Source organism: Otolemur garnettii, unplaced genomic scaffold, assembly GCF_000181295.1.
Source record: "Otolemur garnettii isolate 467f Iridium unplaced genomic scaffold, OtoGar3 scaffold00003, whole genome shotgun sequence".
Classification (NCBI taxonomy): Eukaryota; Metazoa; Chordata; class Mammalia; order Primates; family Galagidae; genus Otolemur; species Otolemur garnettii.
In genome coordinates, this window is record NW_003852398.1 from 25,301,752 (window position 1) to 25,315,138 (window position 13,387).

General features: G+C 45.7%; 1 protein-coding gene across 1 annotated transcript in view; it reads right to left on the reverse strand.

The window, feature by feature from the left end:
• SMIM3 (small integral membrane protein 3) overlaps positions 1–8,839 on the reverse strand; it is a 17,059-nt gene extending 8,220 nt beyond the window's left edge. The window contains exon 1 of the mRNA XM_012807972.2: positions 8,755–8,839. The gene's annotated coding sequence lies outside the window, so the exon portion shown is untranslated. The remainder of the gene's footprint in view (positions 1–8,754) is intronic.
• Between the last annotated feature and the right edge of the window lie 4,548 nt (positions 8,840–13,387).

Sequence of the window (13,387 nt, forward strand, 5' to 3'; positions counted from 1 at the left end):
GAGGCAGGAGACTCGCTTGAGCCCAGGAGTTGGAGGTTGCTGTGAGCATGATGCCATGGCACTCTACCCAGGGGGATCGCTTGAGGCTCCGTCTCAAAAAAAAATAAAAATAAAAATAAAATAAAATAAAAATAAATAGGCTTGGTGCCCGTAGCCCAGTGGTTAGGGCGTCAGTCACATGCACCCGGGCTGGTGGATTCGAACCCTGCCAGGCCTGTTAAATAACAATGACAACAACCAAAAAAGCCAGAAATTGTGGCGGGTGCCTATAGTCCCAGCTACTTTGGAGGCTGAGGCAAGAAAATCTCTTAAGCCCAAGAATTTGACACTGCTGGAGCTGTGACACCACAGCACACTACCAAGGGTGACACAGTGAGACTCTATCTAAATAAATAAATAAATAAACTGATAAACATTTATGGCACTGTGTTCAACACTGGACTGTGTTCAAAAAGTTAACATTAAGATAGAGATTAATAAAATATAGTGTTTGTCTTTAAGAAGCTCATTTTCTTTTGGAAGACAAAGACATAATCATAATTACTAATCCCAGTACTAGACAAAGATGTGCTACACTGAAGGTACAAATCACGTGCTGTCAGAGAAGAGGAAAGAAGTAGAAAGGGAATGGACTTTGGAGTTGAGGATTTTGATGTGAGTCCCACCTTCCATCCTTATTAGACGACACTGTGGACAAGTTATTTAAAAATCTCTAAACCAGTGGTTCTCAACCTTCCTAATGCCCCAATGTATTTTCATTGTTAAAAAGGGGTCTCAACCCACAGGTTGAGAACCACCGCACGGTTGGCTCAGCGCCCGTAGTATAGTGGTTATGGCACCAGCCACATACACTGAGGCTAGTGGGTTCAAACCCAGCCTGGGCCAGCTAAACAACAATGACAACTGCAACAAAAAAATAGCTGGGCACTGTGGCGGGCACCTGTAGTCCCAGCTACTTGGGAGGCTGAGGCAAAAGAATTGCTTAAGCCCAAGAGTTGGAGGTTGCTGTGAGCTGTGACACCATAGCACTCTATGCAGGGCAACAGCTTAAGACTCTGTCTCAAAAAAAAAAAAAAAGAAAAAGAAAAAAACTCTGAACCTCAATGTTTTCCTCTGTAAAATAGGGATCTGCACTACATTGCAGCATCTTGTAGTGAGGATAAAGTGAGACAATATGTAAAGAATCCCAGAACATAACAGATGCTCAGAAAGACATTAATCCTCATTGCTTTGTTTTTGCCTAAGTAAAAGATAATGTTACAGAAAAAAGAGCCTTTGACGTGGGCTTTAAAGGATAAGTAGGAGTTCCAAAGAATGAGGAAGGGAAAGGCAGGATGAGCAGAGCAGACCTCATCAATAAAGCCAGAGGTGATGAGATACCTGGTGTGTTGTGAGCAGATGTAGTCCTGGTGGCTCTGGCAAAAGGCTTAACCTCTTTGAGCTTCAGTTTCCTTCTACATGTGTAAAATGGGAATAACAACTAATAATAGGAACTACCCTATTGGGATGCCATGGAAGTTAAATGAGCTAAGGCAAATCAAGCACTTAGGATGATGCCTGGTATACAATAAGGGCTTCACAGAAGTTAAACTGAAGTAGTGAACACAGCATAGTTCCTAAGAGGTCACAGGCCCTGCTGTTCAAGTGCCGTGACTGCTAACCGCAGTGATACATTTCATAACCAAATAGTCTTTGATGATAGTCTATCCCCAGCTTTTTATCTTCCACCGGAAATGCACACCCTCCACTTTTGAGCTGCAGCTAACAGTTAACTTTTGAGAGCTTTCCAATGGTTATCCAACCGGTTTTACTGCCAAGGAGTTCACTGAGGAAGAAGGCAATAAAAGATATGACTTCCTGCTGGCAGGCAAGCTTAATTATCCTGCAGTGGGAGAAAAGGCAGATCGAGGCAGGTGGTTTTCTGCAGGTGTGGCCTTAGTCCAGCACTGCCAGAGCTCTGAGCAGACATTTGCTGCTGCTTCCCTAGACACAGAGGCCAAAGAGGAGGCAGCTAGAACCAGCTCTGAGTCACTGTGGCTGGGGGCATGTGAAGATGCATGACTCTGTAAGCATCTTACGGAAAGTGAACAGGAAGACCGATGGTTCCCAGGGCACAGGACTCAGGATGTTTCATCCTTAAGCATTGTTCCAGGAATAAATAAAGAAAAAAAGAAAAAAGACTAAGGATTTGCCAGCATCGTCTCCCTTATAGGATTCCTTCTTAAGGCTCTACCCGCAGACGTAGATGCTTAGAGTTATCAGGGAAGAATGGAACATTTAGGCTAGGCAGCAAGGACAGCTCAAGTTCCAAAAAGGGCCCCCCACAGGCCACCAGGCCACCTCAAACACCTAATGAACTGTGTCCCCAGAGCTGATCCACTTGATAACCTTTGTGCTTGTTCTTCTCTTAGAAAGTTCTTCCCTTCTCAGTTCGGTCTCAGTGTTCGTGACCTTAACCTAAATGTTACCATTCAGAAAAGTCTTTCCAGCCCCACCCTGTTAAACTACCATTCTTATCTTTTTTTTTTTTTTGATACAGAGCCTCAAGCTATCCCCCTGGGTAGAGTGCCATGGCATCACGGTCACAGCAACCTCCAACTCCTGGGCTCAAGTGAGTCTCCTGCCTCAGCCTCCCAAGTAGCTGGGACTACAGGCGCCTACCACAACGCCTGGCCATTTTTTGGTTGCAGCCATCATTGTTGTTTGGCGGGCCCGGGCTGGGGATTCGAACCTGCCGCCTTAGGTGTACATGGCTGGCACCTTAGCCGCTTGAGCCACAGACGCCGAGCCACCATTCTTATCTTGTTTTATTTTCTTCATATACTTTTCACAATCTAAAATTGCCTCATTTGTTGCTTATTTGTTTTTACTGAGTTTTTTTCCTAACAGGCTAAAAACTTATTCCTTTGTCCCCTGAAATACAAGCACAAGGACGCAGAAGTCTCATCTCTTGTTTATCACAAGGCCTGGCACTTTGTAAGTGCCAATAAACTTAATAAGATCAGTGAAGACAGGAGCATAGGAAGAGTACGTCCTTCCAATGTGAGCTCAACTCATGGAACCTAACTGGCAGAGGAGGTCCAGAAAGAATCCACACCCCTGCAAAAGTCCCAGCGACCCTAAAAGTTAGAATCCTATCTCCAAAATAAAATGACATCCTCTACTTTTATCATTTTCTGGCTTCTCTGTACATTCAGGAAGGATTATAGGGCCCTCTAACATTCCCAGCCCACCCTGTACATAGCGGGTAGAGGCATCCTGGCCTTTCAGAATGAAGTCCTCAAGGATTCCCTCTTGTTGACTTGCTCAGGCTGGCAAGCTCAAATTTGAGTTTGGATACCCTGTGCTCAGGAGCTGGGCATTGAGGTAGGAGTGGTAGGGGGGGTAGTTGTTACTCAAGGTGTGAACCTTTCTTTATCTGTTCTTAGAAGAGAACAGGGGGGCTGAAAAACAGATATCCCATGCCAAGTTTAATATGAGAAGGACATCCCAACCTCACATTTATTAGGGGCCTAAACCCTTCGCTCACCTTCCCTCCCAGAGCAAAAGGCGAAGCTGGCCCCATCCCCAGAGTTCCACTGGAAAGACTCTATGTGTCAAAGCCTTCCAGCAACCTGTGAAATCTTCCTCCCTATGCTCATTATATAAACAAGCCTGCAACTATCCTCATTGCAGCTGCCATCTTTGCCCAGGCGAGTCTCAGTCCCCTTTCATTAAACTTGGCCTGAACTTCTCCTGGCCTTGTCTCTGGGTATACCCCCAAACCCTTTTCAACATTTACTCTTAGAAATAGTTCTTCTCTTTTTCTGTAACCTCAAACATTCACCAACCCAGCAAGGAGTCCTTCCACCAGGGACCTCTGTTCCAAAGAAAGGAGCTAGGGGAAGGAATGGACAGGACATGCAACTATCAAAAATATGGAATGAATCAAATTATAGGGCTTTCTTTGATGGCCTGTGGCCCCTAAGGAGCACTCTGTTCTCATTTCACCCCAACTGGCCCGTCTGTCCGAAATTCCTAACAAGCTAAATACTTATTCCCTGCCTGAGTTTCTATCAGCTCCTCTGTGGTTAGAAAAATGGAAAAACACCAGGATATTTTTGAAGAGATCAGAGCATAGCCAGATCTGTTCAAGACTGCACGTACTATCTAAGCAAACCAATCACAGTCTTGGAAACCAACAGGCAGCCAGCAGAGAAGAAAACCCAGGCCAAGTCCACAGCATCCTGTTTAAGCCACTACCATCCATCATTGCTATTTGCCAGTGACTAAGTGTCTGCTGTGTGTGGGGCTGACAAAGGAGACTCTCTGTGAGAGGCACTGCAGGGGGTGGGAGGGAGGATCCATGACAGAGCTGCAAGAGTCAGGATGCTAGTCCCCTGACTCAGTATGTGATCCTGAGCAAGTCACTCTCCCAAAGTGGGCCTCCTACATACAAAAGGCAGAATAATGCCCTCCCACCAAAAAACCTGGCCCCCAGAATCTTTTTTATTTTTTTTTTGAAACGGAGTCTTACTCTGTCACCTGGGTTGGAATGAAGTGGTACAATCATAGCTCACTGCAACCTCAAACATCTGGGCTCAAGTGATCCTCCTGCCTCAGCCTTTCCAGTAGCTAGGATTATAGATGCATGCCACCATGCCCAGTTAATTGTTTTATTTTCTTCTTTTTGTAGAGATAGAGGTCTCACTACATTGCCCAGACTAGTGTCAAACTCCTGGCCTTAAGCGATCCTCCCACCTGAACCTCTCAAAGTTAAGATCAGAGGCATAAGTTACTGTGCCAAACCCAGATTCTTGAATACAAAAAAGGAAGCATGATTCAGAGTGTGAAGCCAAGAGAACACAGGCAAAATGGACTTTGCAGGTGAGACTAAAGGTAAGGACTCTGAGATGGGGAAATTATCCTGGATGTCCGGGGAGGCCCAACCTAATCACATGAACTCTTAAAAGTGAGGAGGAAGGCAGAAGAGTGGGTCAGAGAGATGTAAGTGTGACAAAGACTTGATTTGCCGGTGCTGGTTTTGAAGATGAAAGGGAGCCCTAAGCCAAGGAACACAGTGACCTCCAAAAATAAGGACTGGTTCTCAGTTTACAGCCAGCAAAAAAATGGTGATCTTAGTCCTACAAGCACAGGAATTGAAATCTGTGAACAGCTCATACAAGTAGGAAACTGATCCTCCCCTAGAACCTCCAAAAAGAAAGGCATCCTGATGAGATCTTGAATTTATTCTCTTGAGACACACCATACTGAACTTCTGATCTGTGGGGGTCTTGTTAAGCCAATAAATTTGTGATGACTTGTTACAGTGGCATTAGAAAACAAATACATTGGCCAGGTGTAGTGGCTCACGCCTGTAATCCTAGCACTCTGGGAGGCTGAGATGGTGCTTGAGCTCAGGAGTTTGAGACCAGCCTAAGCAAGAGTGAGACCCTAGTCTCACTAAAAATAGAAAAACTGGCTAGGCACTATAGCACACACCTGTAATCCCAGCTATTCAGGAGGCTGAGGCAAGAGGATTGCTCAAGCCCAAGAATTTGAAGTTACTATGAGCTGTGATGCCATGACACTTTACCCAGGACAAAAGAGTTAAGACTCTATCTGAAAAAGGAAGGAAAGGAAGGGAAGGGAACGGAAAGGAAAGGAAGAGAAGGGACAAAATCATTGTATGATCCTGAGTAAGTCATTCTTCTTAACTGAGCCTCAGTTTTCTTATCTGTCTATTGGAAAGGATGACAAGGTGATCCCTAAGGGTCTAGCCAGCTCTCAAAGACTTGAGCCATGTCCACAGCTCAAGAAAAAACAGAAATAGTAAAGGGAAGAGAAAATTAATTTTTAAAAGGTCCTAAGGTGTTTTCTAAGGTACCACAAGGGTGCTCAAACAGAAAAGTCTTCTGATTCCCCACTTGCTACTTCATGGGTCATACCCGGAGGAATAAGGTGGGATGTCTGTGGTGGCAAGATAGCTCCAGGAGCCATGGGTAGAGGCTGTCCAGAGCACTGAGTCAGGGATTCCAGGGGGAGGTGCAAAGTACTGGTTGTCAACATTGGTCTAGGGCAGGGGTTTAGGAGTAGTGACATACATGCCAGATACGTGTCATCATTAATTAAAACTGATTTGAGGACCCTGGTTTAGTTTCTCTGTCTCTTATTCTCCATCCTCTATTTTCATTTTCCCGGATCCTATGTAACAGGTCTCCAGCAAGTCATACACCCAATCAGCCAGTCAGAGTCCAAATCAATAAAATAAACTCTATCTATACACAACTAAGTAATTCAAAGTACAGTTTAGTCACTGGATCTGGCTTGCCACTGTTTAATACCCCAAGCAAATCATAATTCTCCTGTTTCTCTTTCTGGCTACCTAACTACGTCTTTACTGCCAGATGTCTCTATTCTCTCTTGAGGTTCACCTTCTATGTCCCTAGTGAGTTGGAAGGGTACTAGGGTCCCTAGTGATCTGCAAATACAGTGGCTCTTAAATTCCCTTAACTTCTTCCAGGTCACGTGCATGTAAGTGACAGAAGCAAGCTTTGAACTCTGGTCCCCCCACACACACACAATTCCAGTGAAGTTCAGAAGATAGACCCTGGAACCAGACTGTCTGAGTTCAAACTGCAGCTCTAACACTTTCTATGTGATCATGGGTCAGTTATTTACTCTCTCTGGACCTCAGTTTCCTGATCTATAAAATGGACATAATGGTGATCCCCCCCTAGTGGGTTTGTGGTAAAGATTAAATGAGTTAATACATGTAAGATGCTTAGAATAATGCCTGTTTTATAAGCACTCAATAAAGGTCAAGTATGATTATTATCATATTACTCAGCTTACCTGGCCAGAGTTGGGGGCTGCAGGGTGTGGCAATGCCAATGTTTATTCCTATAAACCGTGTGAATACATATGCCTATTTTTGATACCACTGCCAATGGGGACAGTGTACAACCAACCAAGACAAAGATTCTTGTTCCCTGGAGGCATTTCCTTCATTCATATGTTTTAATCCACAGAGAAGAAACAGAAGCACATTTTTAAAGTAAAGATTAGCATACGGCTGGGAAATCATCTAAAGTTGTGAATGGCCCTTACCCCCTTGGTCTGCCACCCAAAAGGGCTGAATATCTGACACAACTCTAAGCCCTCAGGGTCTCTAATCTTTTTTGAGTCTAGCATGTCACCCCAGCTCAGTGGTATGCTGGCTATGCCAGAGAGGGGGAATTCCCTAGACTTTTGGCGCAGTGAAGCCACAGTTCTGAGGTCCTGAGAGGTCACCAAGTCAGAGGCTTCATGGAGTATGACTTGTAACCCCCATGCATGACTCATAATCCCAGGACAGCTGGAAACAGGAGGTCCCTGTTGGATTGGAGTAATACTTCTTGGCTTTTTAGGTTGTCACTGCAGAAGTACATGATGTCCTAAAGCTCAACTGGGCTGTCTGTGTGTGTCCAGAGGGCTGCTGCGTGGCCTGCATAACCCAAAGAGCATGCCATGTTCAACCACAAATGTATCTATTCCATTCCCACATCTTCATCTTACAGAGGGGGAAAGTGAGGTCCACAGAGGGGAAATGCCTCAGCTGGGGTCACTCAAAGGGTCTTCTGACTCCCAGAGAACTGTTGTTCCTGCTCCCACTCCCATCCCATTCAGACAGTCACTATCTGTCCAGACTACGTGCCCACTGCAGTGGTACAGCAGATCACAGCTCCAGGCAGCTCTGATAATGGAATGGCTAAGCAGCTTTCACTACTGCAGCCTGGTGTTTCAAGGAGTTCAGTAGTCACTACCTATAGACAAACCGGAAAACCAAAAGCCCCCAGGCCAGTAGGATCACAGCTAGTCGGAAGAAACAAGTGGAACTGCATGAATCCAGGCTGGCCCTCAATCAGAACAATCCTTGAAGTCTGTACAGACGTTTTTGGCCTACACTTTTCATTCTTTGACTCCTAAACGTGGACGGAGCCCCTCCTATTTGCAAGCCCTGTGCCTGGAGCTGAGGATGCTTCAGAGATGAGGACAGACAGGGTGCTCCTGCCCTCCAGAAATTGGCGGAGCATGAGTAGAGTAGAAAAGAACCAGCAATTGGAACAGCTAAGTCCTAGGTAAAGGGTCAGATAACCAACCCCGAGGAGGTTGGAAGGAAGGCTTCTCTTTTGCTTTCTATAGACAAGAGATTCTCCGTTTCCCAGATGGAGAAACACGCCTGGGAGACAGGATGGAGAAGCAGCTTCTGGTGACAGAACCAGCACTGGAACTCCAACCTCCCGGCACCTTCTACACGAAGATCTGACAAGAGCCGAGCAGAGCATCCGCTGTCCTGGGTGGCAAAGGACACAAACTCAGCGCAGCGCCCAGGCGGATGGTCAGGGGCGGGGGCCGAGCCCCGACTGACTCGGGGCCTGGAGGACCAAGAGGCGGCAGTCTGTTCGAGGAGCTGCCGCTCCCCGAGAAGGCAGGGGCAGGAGAACTCGGAGGGAAGTCGGCCTCAAAGTGGGCCCACCAGTCCAAGCTCAACAGAGGCGCAAGGTTGTGAGCAGACAGACGGTGGCTGAAACTTTGGGGGTGACCGCGGGAGAAAAGGGAAGTGGAGGGTGCGGCGAAGAAATGCAAAAGTGGGGAAGAGGTGGATGAGGGAGGAGAGGGCGCAAAGGAGCGTTGGAGGGCCCTGGGGAGGGGGCCCCCTGACAGCTGGGTCTCGAGCCCGGGGAGTTCTGCTCTGCCGGCGCCCCACCAACCGCACGCGACGGCCCCACTCACCCCGGTCCTCAAAGCCGCCTTTAAACCTCGCGACGGGTCTGTGGAAAGTTCCTGGGGCAGGGACAGCTCGGCGCTCCTCGAGATCCCCGGGACCACACGGGATCGGGAGCCGGAAGCGCCCCCACGCCTGGAAGGGGAGCCCCAGCCAGCGCCCCGGACGTGGCCGGGCTCCTCGGAGCCCGCGAGGCGGGAGCGCGCAGGGCCTGCGGGACGCGCGGCTCGACTCCAGGAGCGCCGCGCTCGGTGGCTCTGGAATGCGCGGCTGCTGGGGACCGCCCCCGGAAAGCCCGGGCCCTGCTCAGCTCCTCCCCCTGAGCCCCCGAGGGCTGCGGGGGAGCCAGGAACCAGCAAGGGAGGGAAGAGACCGAGGTGTCTCGGGTTCCCCTGTCCCCTTGCCAACGCTCTCGCCGTGTGATCTTAAACAAGTCACTTCGCTTCTTGGGGGTAAAGCGAGAGGGTTGACCTAAAATGTGTTCTCCAAGATCCTTTTCCTGCTGCAGTCTAGACATGGGAAAATCTAGCAAGTGGTTTAGGATGGAGGAGCCAGGACTCAGAGTCCCTGCCTTGCAATGTTCTGAGTGGAGGATTTTTAAAAGGCTTTGCCTCTCTGTGAAGTAAGGATAATAACATCTGTCTGCCAGCCGTGTTGCCAGGGTTGAGTTAGAGGACCAGCGTGAGGCTGGTTGGTTGTCTGCCATAACTCGCCTCTGAACATCCTGTTTATTTTGTGATAACAGTGAAATAGCCCAATCCAGGGTGATCAACGGCCCATTAGAATTTGGCCTTTGAGAAGCTTCCCATCCCTGTGTCTGTTGGTGCCTCACCTTCCACATAGGACGAAGTCAATTCTGCAATCTCCTACCCCACATGATCTATAGGGAGAAGGGAGACTTCCGTCCTATATGGCATCCACAATTTTAAATTCAACAGTAGAGTTGTGTTCAATCTTACCCTTCTGGAAAAAGGAGCTCAGGCCTTGAATATCAGTCAGTGGGATCCTGAACAGTACTGGAGCCCTGGAGTGTTTTGGTTTCTTCCTTTATCCAGTGGGTATGGAAGAAGCCATGCTGCTTTAACCAGACCTGAATTCTATATAGTATGTAGACCCTGAACTTACCCCCTGCTGTTCCCTCTGACTCAGGGATGAGATCAGCAAAAATGACTTCTAAATCATCATTACCAGATGCCCATTTTTAAGGGAGGACAATGAGGATGAAGAAGATTGCCATGAGAAATGATTTGACAAAAGTTCTAAGGGTCGTCACCCAACATGTTTTAGTTTGAAGAGAAAGTGTAGGATCCTAAAAAACAGTACAACCAATTCTAAATAGTTTAAAACAAAATTATTATGTCTATTTATTTATTTTTTGAGACAGAGTCTTACTATGTCTCCCTCGGTAGAGTGCCTGGTGTCACAGCTCACAGCAACCTCAAACTCTTGGGCTTAAGGATTCTCTTGCCTCAACCTCGCAAGTAGCTGGGACTACAGGCACCTCCACAATGCCCAACTGTTTTTTGATTGCAGTTGTCATAGTTGTTTAGCTGGCCCAGACTGGGTTCGAACCTACCAGCCTGGGTGTATGTGGCTGGTGCCATAACCACTGTGCTACTGGCGCCAAGCCAAAATTCTTATATTTAATAGAGAAAAAAAGTTAAAGGAGGCCAATCTTAGTGTTTCCTGCTTAGTAGAAGGGGAAGGGGGCACATTTGGGTGGACAACTGGTAAGTTCCTGTGCCTTGCAGTGAACATTGGCTTCCCTCTGAGGCTTAGGACTGGAGCCAGTATGGGTGGTCACCCAACAGCATGTTTTAATCCAAAAAGAAAGGCTTAGTCTGCCTTTCCTGTTTAGCAGTGTGTTAGTATCTCTTTAATATCAATTTGCCTAGACTCAAAAAGCAAACCAAAAAAAACCTTGAATACCCTGCAGGGGATGCATCATGGTAAGTCAAATGCCTTAACTGGACTGATTTTGGTAAGAGGGGATTAGAAGAGAAAACTAATGGATTCTATACTGAGGGGAGGAGGGAAAAAATCGCCAATTTCACCAACATGTTTTCCTTAGAACAAAAACCAGAGAGAAACTCACATTTTACTTCCTCAGTCCTCCATTACAAGTACTCCAAGGAGAAAACCATTAGGAATTCAAAACATTAGAAATAGTCACTTGGAGATCATTGATAGTGACGAAAATTTATGTAAAGGAAGTTGTGGACTAATGACATTGGTTTCTATCAAAACACTCCTCAATGGACCCCCCCTCCCAGTAGGATACAATCCATAGCAGAGACCTTGTCTACGGATCATATCTACACAAGACTTTTTCTTTTCATGTTTTACTTGTACAAGTATATTTATGTAGTCCTGGGTAATGATGTGGTATATTGGATTGGAAATCAGGAAACTAAAATTCTGAGTCTCAGGATTATTAATGTCCAGTTTCCTCACTTATATAATGTTATGCTGATACCTATTCCTCCTATCTGATGCAATTATTATGAGTAAAGATTGTATCCTTTCATTATAATATTGATGAGAGGAAAAAGGAAATCATCTCCTAATCAGGGTGCTGTATGTATGGAGTTTGCATTCTTCTCATGTCTTTGTAGGGTTTCTACAGGTATTCCAGTTTCATCCCACCTCCCAAAGATGTGCATGCTAGGTGAACTACAGTGTCCAAATTGTCCCCTTCTGAGTGAGTGTGGGTAGGTGTGTGAGTGTACCCTGCAGTAGAATGGAGTCCTTTCCAGGGTTGGTGCCCCCTTGGCATAGACTCTGGCCATCCAGGACCCTGTCTAGAATAAATGAGTAAATAATGATCTTACTTCTCTTTGTTAATCTTTTTTACGTGTATGTATAGCTCACATTTATTTCAGTGTTTAATATTAAAAGTGTTTCAGCAGGGCACAGTGGCTCCCACTTGTAATCTTGGAAGCCAAGGCAGGATAATCCCCTGTGCAAGAACAAGGCTTTATCTCCACTAAAAATTGTTGTGATGGTGCCTGTAGTCCCACTACTCGGGAGGCTGAAGATGGTGCCTATAGTTCTAGCTACTCGGAAGGCTAAGGCAGGCAGATAACTTGAACACAGGAGTTTGAGGTTGCTATGAACTAGGCTGACTCCCTGGCACTCTAGCCACCCTCTCCCAAAGAAGTGTTTTGGTCTTTATAAGTTTGATGATGTTTTTGTGATCATAAATATGCCACAGGAACTTAAATCTTGTTTATATCAATCAGCTTGTATTAAAACTGGTTTCAGTATGCATCATCTCTCTTAAAGTTGCAGTTTCTAAGAACCTGTCAAGCACAGTAAGTAAGTACTTACTGTGTTTCTTTATTCGGAACTATTTGTTGGCCGGGCATGGTGGCCTCTTGCACTCTAGAAGGCTGAGGTGGATGGATTGTTTGAGCTCATGAGTTTGAGACCAGCCTGAGCAAGAGCAAGACTCTTGTCTCCAAAAAATAGCCTGATATTGTGGTGGGCGCCTGTAGTCCCAGTTACTTGGGAGCCTGAGGCAAGAGAATCTCTTGTTGCTGTGAGCTATGACACCAAGAGCAACAAAGTGAAACTCTGTTTCAAAAAAGAAAAATCACTGAGTGATATGGCGCTCACGATTCCAGTAGAGACGAAAAAAAAAAAGTATTCATTGAATATCTCTTACCTGTTCTAGGCATGAAGTAAGACAAATTATCTTTATTTATTGTGCTTATTCTAGTGGGGAAATATTCACAATAAATAAGTGAACAAATATATAAGCAATATGGTATGAGTTTGTGAAACCACGAAGAGCATGTTACAAGTTGAGGCAATAGAGTAATGGAGAGTATTTTATCATGGAGATTGTAGTTAACCTAAATTTCCTAAATTGTTTGTATCATCAATGATTGTATCACCCTGTAATATATCAGCTTAAACATAATTTCTAGGGTCTTTAACTAACTTTGAGAACTTAGACTGATATTAAATCAAGTAAACTGGTGAAAAATCTTTTGCTGCCTAGATAATTTCTTTTTTTTTTTTTTTTTTTTTTGAGACGGAGTCTCAAGCTGTCCCCCTGGGTAGAGTGCCATGGCATCACGCTCACAGCAACCTCTAACTCCTGGGCTCAAGCGAGTCTCCTGCCTCAGCCTCCCAAGTAGCTGGGACTACAGGCGCCCGCCACAACGCCTGGCCATTTTTTGGTTGCAGCCATCATTGTTGTTTGGCGGGTCTGGGCTGGGGATTCGAACCCGCCACCTTAGGTGTATGTGGCTGGTGCCTTAGCCGCTTGAGCCACAGGCGCTGAGCCGATAATTTCTAAGGAAGATAGAATGCAAAAACATTGGTTACCAAGCATAGTCTGTGCACATCTTTGCCTCTTATTTTTATAAATTTTAGAGCAGATAAACTTTTGGTTTATGGTAATAATTATGTTCTACTTTTCCACTTTAAGAATTGTAAAAGCGATGCGTGGTCATAGGAAATTTGGTGATGACTGCTTTTGACCTTTGCTGGTCTGCTGAATGTTTGTATATTTCACAGTACATTCAGTTACTTGTCTACAGTTATCTCTGTTAGGAATTAAAAGTAGTTACTTTTGTTAAAAGTTGTCATGTGTATGGGCCATTGAGACTATACCAAAAACCAAAGTAGCAA